Genomic DNA, 15,085 nt, shown 5'->3' with positions numbered 1-15,085 from the left:
TATGAAGATGAAAAAAAAAAGATCGTGTTGATTTATTGAGGAAATCCTTTGTTGTGTGATGATATGTGTAGTTGTTGTGTATGTTAGTGTCCTAATCCAAGTTGCCAACATGAAGAAAAATCAAATTAGATTGGCGTAGTATGTAGTAAAGAGAGAATAATTTAGTGTAGGAATGAAACTTAAATTTACTACGGTAATACCTTAGTATGTAATGGAGCATCATTTAGTGGTTATGTATCTTCAATTTGGCTCTGATTTTAGTATTTTGACACTTACCTATTTCTTAAAACTCAACTATAATAATCGTACATTGGGATCATTTCTGTAACTCTGCCAAAAAAAGCAGCACCAACTTAATTTCAAATGAAACAACATCGCAACACAATTGTATCACAACCCAATTTCAAATGAGAATTTAAGAAACAAAACACAGCTTCGGCATACTAAAAATTTTGTACCATTTACATAAAACAAAATCATCAGTTACAAAAGCAATAAAAAAGAATAGTACTTGTAAATAGTAGATTCATACCAAAATAACAAATAAAATAGTATTTGTAGGGCACCAAATTAGTAATTCACAAAATAACACTGATATCAATACTATAGTTTCCATAGATCTCAGGGTTGTGATGATGATGAGGTGTGCATGCTTGCATTACTTGAAGGCATCGACTGATCTCTAATCTCTTAGAACCTTCTTGTTGTTATTAATTGCTTTCCTTTCCATTTCAGTCCACTTGATGGTTTGGTATCAATGTATCCAGTTATAATTGATGATCCGAAAAAGGGCCAGAAATACCCTTCAAGTATTTAAATTGGTTAAAAAAATATCCTCTGTTAATCTATTGGGCCAGAAATACCCTTAAAGTATTGAAATTAGTGCAAAAATATCTCCATCCATTTTTGTGGCTCAAAAATACCCTTGCAACTAATGATTTTTTAAAATTATAATTAAAAATTTTATTAAATGCGTGACAATTTTCTATTGATCAAAACTAAATTAATTAAAATTTTAAGTCCAATCCACACTCAACTAAAACTATAAGATCCAAATCAATATCAATAATACATTAATCACAAGTAGTATATTAATTTTTTACTAAATCATATTATTCTATGTAAACTGTATCATGTCAATTTGATAAAAACACAACAATACTAAAGACATGGACCTATCATAAAAATTCTAACATAGAAAGCATATTTTTAATTAATCATAATTTTGATCAGTGAATAGTGTGGAGTGTGTGGCGTGAAGTTGTCTCGCATGAAAAATGCACTTGTTGGTGATGGCAAGACAATTTGTTGTATATAAACAAAAATAGGGACAAATATTTAGGAAAGAATATAATTTTTTTGGATACAAACTAAATGTTTCACATAAAATGAAATGAAGGAAGTAACAAGATAATGTTGTCTAAGACATGGCATAACCAAGACATCTCAATTAGCTTTGCTAGCTAACACAGAGAAATATACATCACAAAGAAATACCAAATTAATATTATAATTAGGAAATAGAATTCTTCACAACATTACATTAGGCTGACAGATTTTAAGTCAATGAAGTTCCTACATTTGATAGAAAAATTACTTATACTACCGGGTAGTTTTAGTTAGGTCAAATTTTTTACGATTTGGGTCGAGTAGTTTGAGTAGGGTCCGAATTGGATTTAGCATTTTAATTAATTTAGTTTTAATCAATAGAAAGTTGTCATGTATTTAATAACATTTTTAATTATGATTTAAAAAAATCGTTAGTTACAAGAGTATTTTTTATCATAAAGGTGGATGCAGGGGTATTTTTTGAATAAATTTCAATACTTAAAGGATATTTCTAACTCTTTTGTGAATTCTTAATTATGATTTAAACAAACCGTTAGTTTTAAGGGTATTTTTAAGTCATAAAGGTGGATGGAGTGGTATTTTTGAACCAATTTCAATACTTGAAGGGTATTTCTGGTCCAATATGTTAATGGAGGATATTTTTGAACCAATTTCAATACTTAAAGGGTAATATCTGGCCCTTTTTCGTTGATGATCTTATGATTTACTTTGGTCCAGTGGATAGTATTCTACTACCTGACAGTCCAAGCACAAAAAAAGCTCGATAAGTTCAAGTTATTAGTACAAACACAACCACTATAAATGCAACATTAAAGGTTTTGAAGTCATTTTCAGCTTGAAACGCACCCATTTATTAACTTTTATATTCTATAGTCTTTCTAACACCATTTTCCGTTCCTTTGATAACAACAACAATCTCTTTTGGTACAATATTTATAGTAGCTAGTACATCTTGTGTTGTACTACCCTGAGAACATGTAAATCAACTTTCAAATGGATGAAGAGTACCTCTTGCTCTACTACCACTTCCCCTACTCCTTTCTCCGACACTTTTAATTCTTGATGGCATTTCACTAGCTCTTGACTCAATTATATCAACAAAAAGGTTGGCAGATCTTATAAATACTTTTGAGTTAGGTACAAAACACTCAAATCAGCTATAAATACCATGATGTGTTGATGATGATGCAAAATCAGTAGCAACAGATGAACTTGATTTTCTTATTAGAAAGAGATGCACTAGTTGTAGTCTTATATGTTAGAAGGAATATCAATTGGTGTATTTGTAGCAATAGGTAAATTGATGTCTTTATAGGTCTTCCTCTTTTTTTCTTCTCTCTCCCTCTCTTAGCAGCAACTTTACCTTCAATAGTAGTTGGTTTCTAACATAAAAGTGTTAATAACAGTTAGTTGATTGAATTGGAATTATATTAGACACGACTATAATAGACAAAATATACTATCTTTGGTCTGCCCATTCCCTTTCTTGTGCTTGATGATTTACAGTTGCCGAACTAGGAGCAACACTTAATGCCCTTGAAGTAGCAACAAATCCACCATCTCTTATCATAGGATAACCTCTTTTAATGTGACCCTTACCATGAAACAAGCTACATGTCATAGTAAATTTAATCTTAGGTAATTTACCAGACTTTTTGATTTCACTAGCCTCTTTCTTTCTCAACCTACTTCACTTGTCTTGCATTTTATTTATTACTGGTGGAGCAACAGGAAGATTTGTTTATACAGGCTACATTGGCATATTATTCATTGATTCCATCAATTGTAAGCAAATCATCAAGTATTTTTCTTTAGAGTAGAATGGATAAATAAAATTTATATATTATACTGTTTATACAATATGTCAGCTAAGGTATGTGAACATGGTATCCCATTCAACATCTAAGATCTATAATACACTCCCTCTTTCTCAAACACAATGTGTTATTTATATTCATCCAATATTTCATATTCAGTTACTCCATTAAACTTAATAATACAGTTCATTGACTTATCAATATTCTCTTTCAATACTCTTATTGATATTAGAGAAAAGTTATATAACGCCCCGAGTCTGTACCTCAAACGCTACACGGTGCTTACAACCTCGAAGGACCACAAGTTAACCCATGACTGGTACCTACTGTGAGCACTGGATAAAAACGCTGAAAGTAATATGGAAAATAGGCTGAAATACCATAAGATTCAAAATCTGAAATACTGGTAAATAATAACATCTGATAAAATATTTGAAATCTGAATACTATCTGAATTAGTCTAGTTTGAAAAACCTCTAACTAAACTGTCTAAATGTGGAGTTGATGGGACAAGCCTGCAACTAACTCCGACTGCTGAAATACTGAGGCTACTAAAAATACTGAAATAAAAATACATCCTTGATAGATGAGGACTCACTACTGAATCTACTGCTGCTAACTGAATCTATCTATGCGCGGTCAGGAACCTGAGCATCTGAACCTATGATATGAAACATCATAGCACATAGAAAGAGTATGTGTTAGTACGTGAAATATACTGGTGTGCTAGATGAGGTAAGGCTGAATGTAAGAGTTCATATGCATGAACAATAACTAACTGAATGATATAGAGTAACTAATATGAGAGTACATAAATAACTGAAACTGCTATAAATACTGAGTATGCAATACTGTACATATATGTGTATACTGTAACTAAGCTTTTACTGAAGTTGAATTCAGAGTTTTGATAACTGAGTAACTGATAATTGAGATTACTGATAACTAAGTTACTGAAACTGATTGGCTATATCTGACAGTCCTGATTCTGTAGAACTGAATTGAGTTCTATACTGAAACTGAAACTGAGACTATGGGAAGTAATCATCTAATCGACATGCCCCAAATAAGATAACTGGGGTCCAACTTGTAACCCCAATTGGAAGGGTGTCAGTATCGTGCCATAAGTAAAGACAAGCTGAAGAGACACCCTCATCTGGCAGGTACTCTAATAAGAATGGTGGTACACTCAACTGGCAGGTAGAAACACCTCATCAACCCTCAACTGGCAGGTTGATGTCTCAACCTACACTGGCTACGTAGTTCTGGAATGCAAGAACTGCTTCTAAGGATCACACCCTCTACTGGCAGGTGAGCCCCCATCCTTGGGTTCACTCGGTGTTGAATCCTACTCCCAACTGAATAGACACTAAACTGATTATACTGAGCTGAACTAGACTGATACTGAGTTCTGTAACTGACTGAGTTCACTGAGTTCTGTTAATTGGGTGAGTACTACTGTTTCGTGTCCTGACTGATACTATTCTATAACTACTGTAGCTCTAGTTAAACAACTAGAATTTTGAGTATTGAATACCCCCAGGACTCGATAGCGTGAAAGTAAAGCATTGCATGATCTTGAAAAGCATAACAATGTCCACTTGTTCATAATTCATTCATAGAGACATTTTATCAATCACTAGTAGGGCATAAGCTTATACATGATTAGGACCACACAATGACATGTCATAATTTCACTATTTACTTCACAGAGGTATTTTAGCAAACACTTGGGGAAAATGGATTATTTCACATGGTAATGGCCAACACATGAACATCATGGATACAAGACTCAATTGCAAATTCAAGGGTTTAGCATGCAAATCATATAATTCATCATATAACTATTTTAATTTCATGGAAACTTATAATTAATCATGAATTAAAACCCAACTACTATCATGGATATGAACATAATCAATTTCAAGCACAAAATTCATAAATCTGAGATCTTGTAAGTTTAAAAGGGGTTCTTGGACTTTATGGGTAAAAGGAACCCATGAATGAACACCTAACATACCTGGGTATATTAGTTCTTGAAGGTTCTTGAAGGAATTCTTGAGTTTGTTCTTGATTTCTTGAAGCTAGGGTTTTGCCTCTTTGAGAGTGAATGTTTTTAATCTTAAGAAAAGTGAGTAAATAATGAGATAATGGGTTATTTAGGGTTTAGTTTTTGTTTAGATTGATTAGGGCCATGTAAAAAGACCCAATTACCCCTGGGAAGATTTAAAAATTTGTTACTGAAAAACTCAATTTTGGGCTCTGGCGCGACGCGACGCGACGCTATCGTATAGTGTCACTAGAAATTGACAATTGGGAACTGGGAGCTTGGAGCGATGCGGTACAATCGCGGAGCTTTACTGTATGTGAATTTAGCCCTTGGCGCGACGTGCCATGATCGCAGAGTCACACTGGAAAGTGATAATTGGGAAAATGATTGGTGGCACGACGCTATTGGATCGCGATGACTCATTGGATTTTGGCGATTCCCATTTGAACCCTTGGCGCGACGCGGTGATGTGTCAGGTGGCATACTATTTTATAAACTATGCTATAACTCTTCACCCGGGTATCGGATTTGGGCAAATTTTATATCGTTGGAAAGCTAACTGAATTTCCTACATAATGGTAAGCTCTAGACTGAAAAATACTGAGAATTTATATAGGATTACTCATGTACTGAGAGTTAAGTTAAGCTAGGAAAATACGGGGTATTACAATATCTCCCCCTTGAGAACATTCGTCCTTGAATGAGACTGATTAAGCTAAAATACTGATGGACTGAGTTTATTCACTGAATATGCATATCTGATGCATGGAATACATAACTGAAGCTACTGATAAGCTGAGTTTTCATATTGAACATGCATATCTGATGCATGTGTACATGAATGAACTGATTCATAAATACAGAACTGAATATGCAAAAGTAAAGAATACCAAGTTTATAACTGTAACTGAACATAGAACTAAGAAAATCTAAGAAAGACTGTTACCTTAAGCTGAATCTGAATTTGCGGAGAAGAGGTGATGATACTTGGTCTGCATATCTGCTTCTGCTTCCCAAGTAGCTCCCTCAACGGACTGATTCTGCCAAAGAACTTTGACCAATGGAACTTCTTTGTTCCTCAGTCTGTGAATCTGATGATCGAGGATCTGGATTGGAACCTCTTTGAAAAAAAGATCATTCTGAATATCTATGCCCTCTAAGGGAACTATGTCTGTTGGGTCACCAATGTATTTCTTTAGCAAGGAGACGTGGAATCTGGGTGTACTGAAGCTAGATCTGAAGGCAACTCAAGCTCGTATACTACCTTTCCAAAATGGTTAAGAATTCTGTAAAGAATAATATATCGGGGACTGAACTTTCCCTTCTTACCGAGCCTCTTTACCCCTTCATGGGATAGATTTTTAAGAACACAAAATCACCGATCTCAAACTCAAGATCCTTTCTCCTCACATCTGCATACAAATTTTGTCGAATCTGGGCAGCCCTAAGCCTTTCTCTAATTAACTGAACCTTCTCTAAGGCATCAAACACTAAATCAGGCCCTACTACTACGGCCTCACCTATCTCAAATCAACTAATTAGAGATCTATATCTCCTACCATAAAGAGCCTCAAACGAAGCCATCTAAATACTGGAATGGTAACTGTTATTATATGCAAATTTGATCAAAGACAAGTGGTCATCCCAACTACCTTTAAAATCAACAACGCAAGATCTTAACATATATTCTAGAGTCTGAATGGTCCTTTCTGCTTGACCATCTGTCTAAGGGTGGAAGGCTGTACTGAGGTAAACTTGGGTACCAAGACCATTTTGGAATGTTTTCCAGAAGTAAGAGGTAAACTAGGTACCTCTATTTGAGATGATGGATACTGGGACTCCGTGTAACTAGACCAACTCTCTGGTATAGAGATTGGCGTAGTCCTCGGCTGAATAGATAGTATGAACTGGTAAGAAGTGAGCTGATTTGGTCATCCTATCTACAATGACCCAAATAGAATCATGCTGACGATAAGTACGAGGTAATCCTATCACAAAGTCCATGTTCACTTTCTTCCATCTCCATATGGGAATACTAAACTCCTGTATGGACCCACTAGGTTTCTGGTGCTTAATATTAACCTGCTGACATGTGAGCACTTGGCTACAAACTCTGCAATATCTTTGTTCATCCCACTCCACCAATAGACCTCCCACAAATCACTATACATCGTAGTGGCCCCTGGATAAATAGAGTAAGACTCACCATGAGCTTCTGTCAGAATTCATTGCCTCAAGTTATCTATGCCTGGAATCCATAGCCGACCCTGGCAACACAACACACTATCTCCCTCTTGGGAGAAAACCTCTACTTTCTACTATCTTACTGACTCCTTTAGCTTAACTAGACTGAGATCTCTGTCCTGCTTTTCCTTCACTTCAAAAACCAGGGATGATTTTGAACTACTTTGCACCCACACACTACCCTCTACTGAATCGACTAAGCGGACACCTAGTCGGCCAAGATGATGAACTTCCTAAACTAACTTCTTCTTATCATTCTCAACATGAGCCACACTACCCATAGACAACCTACTGAGAGCATCTTCCACTATATTGGCCTTGCCCGGATGATACAGAACCCTCATGTCATAATCTTTCTGCAATTCTAACCACTTCCTCTGACGCAGATTCAAATCTTTTTAAGAAAATACATACTGCAGGCTTTTGTGATCTGTAAACACATCCACATGCACACCATACAAATAGTGCCTCCAAATCTTTAAGGCAAACACTACAGCTACTAAATCAAGATCATGAGTTGGGTAATCCTTCTCATGGGGCTTAAGCTGTCTAGAGACATAGGCTATGACCTTACCTCTCTACATGAGGACATAACCCAAACCTACTCTAGATGCATCACAGTACACAACAAACCCATCTGAACCATCTGGTAGAGTCAAATTAGGGCTGAGGTGAGTCGAGTCTTCAACTTCTGAAAACTCTTCTCACAAGAAACTGACCATTGGAACTTGACTTTCTTCTAAGTCAATCTAGACATGGGGGACACAATAGATGAAAAACCTTCAACAAACCGACAGTTATAGCCAGCTAAACCCAAGAAGCTCTTGATATCTAACAGAGAAATAGGTCTAGGCTAGTTTCTCACTGCTTCAGTCTTTCGAGGATCAACTCTAATGCTATCACCAAAAATAATATGACCAAGAAATGCTACTGACCTTAGCCAAAATTCACACTTACTGAATTTGGCAAACAACTTATGAGCTATGAGAGTCTGAAGTACGATTTTGAAGTAATCTGCGTGATCATTCTCGCTACGAGAATAGACAAGAATGTCATCGATGAAGACTATAACAAATATGTCCAAGTACTGCTTGAACATGTGATTCATTAAGTCCATGAAAGCTGTTGGGGCATTAGTAAGACCAAAGGACATGACTAGAAATTTGAAGTGACCATACCGGTTCGAAAAACTATTTTGGAAATGTCATATTCTCTGACTCTGAGCTGATGATAGCCTGATCCGAGGTCTACCTTAGAAAAGTAAAAGGCACCCTAAAGTTGGTCAAATAATTCATCAATTCTAGGAAGTAGGTATTTATTCTTGACTATGACTTTGTTTAACTAACGGTAATCTATACACATTCTAAGGGAGCCATCTTTCTTATGCACGAATAAGATTGGTTTGTCCCACGGGGATATACTAGGTCTGATGAACCCCTTATCTAAAAGGTCTTTTAACTGTTCTTCAATTCCTTGAGTTCTGCTGGTGCCATTCTGTACGGCGGAATAGATATAGGCTAAGTTTCTAGAAGAAGTCCTATTCCGAAGTTAATTTCCCTTATGGGAGAAACTCTGGGAAGATCTTTGGGAAATACGTCTGAGAATTCATTCACTACTGGAACTGACTCAAGATTAGGAATCTCTGAACTAGAGTCTTTGACTCACACAAGATGATAGACACATCCCTTAGATACCATTTTTCTTGCTCTAAGGTATGAAATCAACTGACTCTTAAGTGTTGTAGTACTACCTCTCTATTCAAGGACTGATTTATTTGGAAACTAAAAATGAACAATTTTGTTTCTACAATCAACTTAGGCATAGCATGAATGAAGCCAATCTATGCCAAGAATGACATTAAAATCTACCATCTCTAGCTCTACAAGGTCTGCTGAAATAACTTTCTGAGATATCATAATAACAGTTCCTGTATAACCATCGAGCTATGATAAATATACCCACTGGGGTAGAAACTGAGAAAGGCCCTTCTAGGATTTCTGGACTGACTCCGAAGTTAATGGCTATATAAGGAGTTATGAAAGATAAAGAAGCTCTTGGACTAGCAAGGCATAAACATGTAAATGAAAGATTTGTAACGTACCAGTGACCACATCAGGAGAATTTTTCTAATTTTATCTGGACTGAATTGTATAAAGCTTGTTTAGGAGTTGCCCATTGGTGGTACTGGATGCGCACCCTGCTGATTTGGGCAATCGGACTAAGTTGGGGGACGATTATACTGACCTTGAGACAATCTTTAATTCTATGATCTGGCTTGCCACACCCAAAACAAACATCGTTGCCAGCCCTGCAAACCCCCTGATGTTTTCTACCATACTTTTAATAAAGAAGATTTATTCGAGTACTGCTGACACTACCCTAATATTTAGATCCTGGCGCCCTACCCTTTTTACCATTTCTAAACTTAGGTATTGGAGCATTGGCTGAAGATGGAGCTGGAACTGAAGATTTTAGGTGAAAATAGGAATGGTTACCACTCTCTGACTTAGGCTGAGTGAAATTAAAGCTACCTATGCTAGCTCTTTTGTTCTTCCTCTCTCTATCTCTCTCCTTATTCTTAGCTTCTTCTATCTGCTGAGCATGGACCATGATCCTAGATATGTCCATCTCCTTAATTAATATCATTATTCTGCACTCCTTAACCACACTTTTTGATAACCCAGATACGAACTTACTCATTCTAAACCTACTGTCTGCTACTACATGAGGAGAATATCTAGCTAACTGAGTAAACTTAAGAGAATACTCTTTCACACTCATATTTCCTTGCCTAAGATTGATGAACTCTAACACCTTGGCTTCTCTCAGCTCTAAGGGAAATAATCTATCTAGAAAAGCAGTAGCAAAATCTTCCCACTTTATGGGCTCTGCATATGTGCCCCTTTCTACCTTCCACTGCTTAAACCATATATGAGCCACATCTTGTAGCTGATAGGAGGCTAACTCAGCACTCTTACTGGAAGTCACTCCCATGATATCTATGATATTCTGAACCTGATTAAGGAACTCTTGTGGATCCTCTTCTGACTTAGCTCCTGAGAATAGGGGAGGATTCATTTGGGTGAAGTCCCAAATCCTGTATGTAGTAGTATTGACCATAGGGTTGGCCTGAACAGCAACTGGCCATTCATTCTGAGCAGCTACTGAATTGGCTAGAGTGGTGAACGCAACTCTGAATTTTGTATGGGAGATATGCTCGTCCAGGGGATTTGCCTGAATGGGCTGAGTTGCTGACTGGTTTTCATTTCTTCTTTTGTTAGCTTTTCTAGGAGACATTTTTTGTAAACGGAAGGGAGAAAGGATTAGACTATGAGTTTAACTTGAGCTCATGCTCACTCGTATGACATGAATACTAAAAGAAGGAAAACTTTTCCTAAAAATGTCTCAAAGCCTCTTATCCAAAAGTGTGGAACGCTACACACACATGCACAAAACTCTACTAGACATGGCTTTCAGACTCCCTAGGACTCTATTAAACCTTAGGCTCTGATACCAAGTTTGTAATGTCCCGAGTCTGTAACCCAGATGCTACACGGTGCTTACGACCCCGAAGGACCACAAGCTATCCTATGACTGGTACCTGCTGTGAGCACTAGATAAAAACACTGAAAAAATAATGCGAAAAATAGGCTGAAATGCCATAAGGTTTAAAATCTGAAATACTGGTAAATAATAACATCTGATAAAACATCTGAAATTTGAATACTGTCTAAACTAGTCTAGTCTGAAAAGCCTCTAATTGAACTGTCTGAATATGGAGTTGATGGGATAAGCCCCCAACTAACTCCGACTACTGAAATACTAAAACTACTGAAAATACTAAAATAAAAACATATCCTCGATAGATGAGGACTCACTACTGAATCTGCTGCTACTAACTGAATCTGTCTATGTGCGGTCAGGAACCTGAGTGTTCGAACCTATGATATAAGACATCATAGTGCAAAGAAAGAGTATGCATCAGTACCTAGAATGTACTGGTATGTTAGATAAGGTAAGGCTGAATGCAAGTGTTTATATGCATGAACAATAACTAACTAAATGATATAGAGTAACTGAATATGAGAGTACATGGATAACTAAAACTGCTGTAAATACTGAGTATGCAATACTGTGCATATACGTGTATACTATAACTGAGCTTTTACTGAAGCATAATTTTGAGTTCTGATAACTGAGTAACTAATATCTGAGATTACTAATAACTGAGTTACAGAAACTGATTGACTATATCTGAAAGTCTTGATTCTGTAGAACTGAACTGAGTTCTATACTAAGACTGAAACTGAGACTGTGGGAAGTAATCAGCTAACTGACATGCCCCAAATAAGAAAACTGGGGTCCAACCTATAACCCTAGTTAGAAGGGTGTCAGTACCATGCCACGAGTAAAAAAGAGTTGAAGAGTTACCCTCATCTGGCAGGTACATTAATAAGAACGGTGGTACCCTCAACTGGCAGGTAGAAACACCTCATCAACCCTCAACTGGCAGGTTGATGTCTCAACCTACACTGGCTACATAGTTCTGGAATGCAAGAACTGCTTCTAAGGATCACACTCTCTACTGGCAGGTGAGCCCCCATCCTTGGGTTCACTCGGTGTTGAATCCTACTCCCAACTGAATAGACACTAAACTGATTATACTGAGCTGAACTAAACTGATACTGAGTTCTGTAACGGACAGAGTTCACTGAGTTCTGTTAATTGATTGAGTACTACTGTTTCTTGTCCTAACTGATACTATTCTATAACTACTGTAGCTCTAGGTAAACAACTAGATTTTCAAGTATTGAATACCCCAGGACTCGATAGCATGAAAGTAAAGCATGTCATGATTTTGAAAAGCATAAAAATGTCCATTTGTTCATAATTCATTCATAGAGACATTTTATCAATCACTTATAGGGCATAAGCTTATACATGATTGGGACCACACACTGACATGTCGTGATTCCACTATTTACTTCACATAGGCATAAACACTTGGGGAAAATAGATTATTTCACATGGTAATCACTAACACATGAACATCATGAATACAATACTCAATTGCAAATTCAAGGGTTTAGCATACAATTCATATAATTCATCACATAACTATTTCACTACTAGAAAATATTAAATTTTCGACTGTCTTCGGAATATGGTCGAAAAATAAGGTCATTCCGACCACTTTTCGACTACTTGATGGTAGTCGGAATACAGCTTGTCGGAAAAATATTTTCGACTACTGTAGTCAGAAATTTCCGACTACTTTAGTCGAAAATATAGTCGGATATTTAATAAATATTTTTTTAATAATTATAAATATTTTGACTACTGTAGTTGAAAATTTAATAAATAATTATTTAATAATTATATATTTTCTGATTGATGTAGTCGAAAAATTTTTAAAAAATTATTTTATAATTTTAATTATTCCGACTACTATGATCGAAAACTTAATAAATAATTATTTAGTAATTTTAATTATTCCGACTACTGTAATCGGAAATTCAATAAATAATTATTTAATAAGTTTAATTATTCCGACTACTTTAGTCAAAAATTTAATAAAAATTATTTAATAATTATAATTATTCCGACCACCGTAGTCGGAAATTTAATAAATAATTATTTAATAATTAATATTTAAAAATTATTATTATTTAATAAATAATTATTATATTGCATTAGCTTACACTGCTTTCAGATTATAAACAACATAACTAATGTATTTCTCACAATAGGATCAAACTTGACAAAAATTATAAATACAACCACTTAAAACATTCACAACAAACATCAAAATAAATAGTTTAAACATCTAAATGTCACAGCCAAAAATAAGAACAATAACTACAATCTAATTATCATCAGATTCATTATCTTCCTCGTCATGAAATACTTGCGGTATGTGCTTCTTAACCAACTCCTCAAATTTAGCAAACTTATCGTCGTTAGCTGCATATTTCTGTGTCAATTCCACAATTTGCTTTTTCATCGCTTCCATTTCTTCCATAGTTTGCAAAGTAGAAGAAGAACTGAGAAACAACGAAGGACTACTTGAGGATTCGACAACCCCTGTCCTGTACTTTCTACCTTTCTTTGGACCACCTGCCACAGTTGTCCACATATTACTCTGCTCTGCAGGTGATGGTTCAAGTATGGTACCATTCTCTGAAGTAGGTTGGTTTTGACGCCACTCTTCTAGGCTTTTTTGAAATTCTTCCTGAAAGAAAAATTATTTGTCAGTATGTAAACAAGCAAAGTTGAGTAATAATAAAACAATGTATGTAAAAGTTATTATCTTATATATGTATTTTGAGCACGTGTTTCGACCCAATCTCCTCTTGTACCATCATTGTTTTTCTTCCTATGTGTCTCTTCGTAGACCTCGATAAAAGGGCGCAGTATCCTCCCATTTTCATATTCCTGTAAAATTTTAGAAAAAGAGATAATGTAAGTATGAAGACAAGTCCGGGCAGCATAGACCAAAACATCTTAAGTATGAAAAGTTAAGTTCAGAGGAAGTTAAGCTGGAAATAGAGAGAAGAATAGAAGAAAGTCATAGAAAACTATTTGAAGATTTTGAAATTCAACTTGAAAAAGAAAAGGAAGCTGCACTACAGAGGCAAGGCTAAAAGAAGTAAGTTTCTCGGGGGTGGTTATTGACCCATAATTGATATTTACAAATCATTATATTCTCTTCTTGTGTGCTTCTCTTTTTGTCATCATACATCAAACAAATTTATATGAGGAGATAACATGTTCATTGCTGCTAAACGATAAGTATTTAATTTCTTAGTTCAGACGAGGAAGGAAGCAGGGTAAGTTTAACTCCTCTTTGTTCTTTAGCGTTAGTAATTATTTTTTAAGAGGTTAGGCATGGGCCGTGAACCTGATATACTCCACAAACCTTCTTGTCTACAATAACTATGAAAACCTACTTGTTAGCTCAACTTTAGAGAGCGAGCCGGTAGTGTTCATCCATTTATGAAAACTTTTTATCTTCTCATTTTATCTTCTCATTTGAGCGAGGTTAAACTTTCATGTTATTTGTCTAAATATATGAATCTTTGAACCTTTAATGACATTGTTTCTGACATAATAACACACTGGATTAAACAAAAGTTAATTCAATGGGCGTATGTTTCATATCTGACATTAAAAACGACTTTATGTCAATGGTCAGATGCCTTATGTGAAGACCTTTTCTTTCTTCGCTCAATTTTTAGTTACAAGTTCTCATACCCTTTTCTCTTTTTCATTAATAGGATCCAAAATCTTATCCTAGCTAACTAGAAATTGGTCCATAGTTGAATTGAATTTGTTTTGTCTTATATCAAGGCCTTTTACATATTCATCTTGGAGATTATTGATTTCAACGTTTGTTTGATATAAATATTTTCTTTCGATTTTCTCGGAGCCAACTTCATCAGCTAAAGTCATAACAACAAAAGGCTTATCAAGCCATTTAAACAAACTGTCATAGTGAAGGAAAAACTAACACCAGGAACTAAAGAATAACTAGATGTTTATTTCTTTCTTCTTGTGAAGAAATTGACAAAAGTTAGAATAGAAATGGTTGTTTAGAAATTGTGAAGAAACATTACCAGTTATT

The sequence above is a fragment of the Capsicum annuum genome, chromosome 1 (genome assembly GCF_002878395.1).
Source record: "Capsicum annuum cultivar UCD-10X-F1 chromosome 1, UCD10Xv1.1, whole genome shotgun sequence".
In the NCBI taxonomy this organism is placed as follows: domain Eukaryota; kingdom Viridiplantae; phylum Streptophyta; class Magnoliopsida; order Solanales; family Solanaceae; genus Capsicum; species Capsicum annuum.
This window is presented reverse-complemented; position numbering follows the sequence as displayed.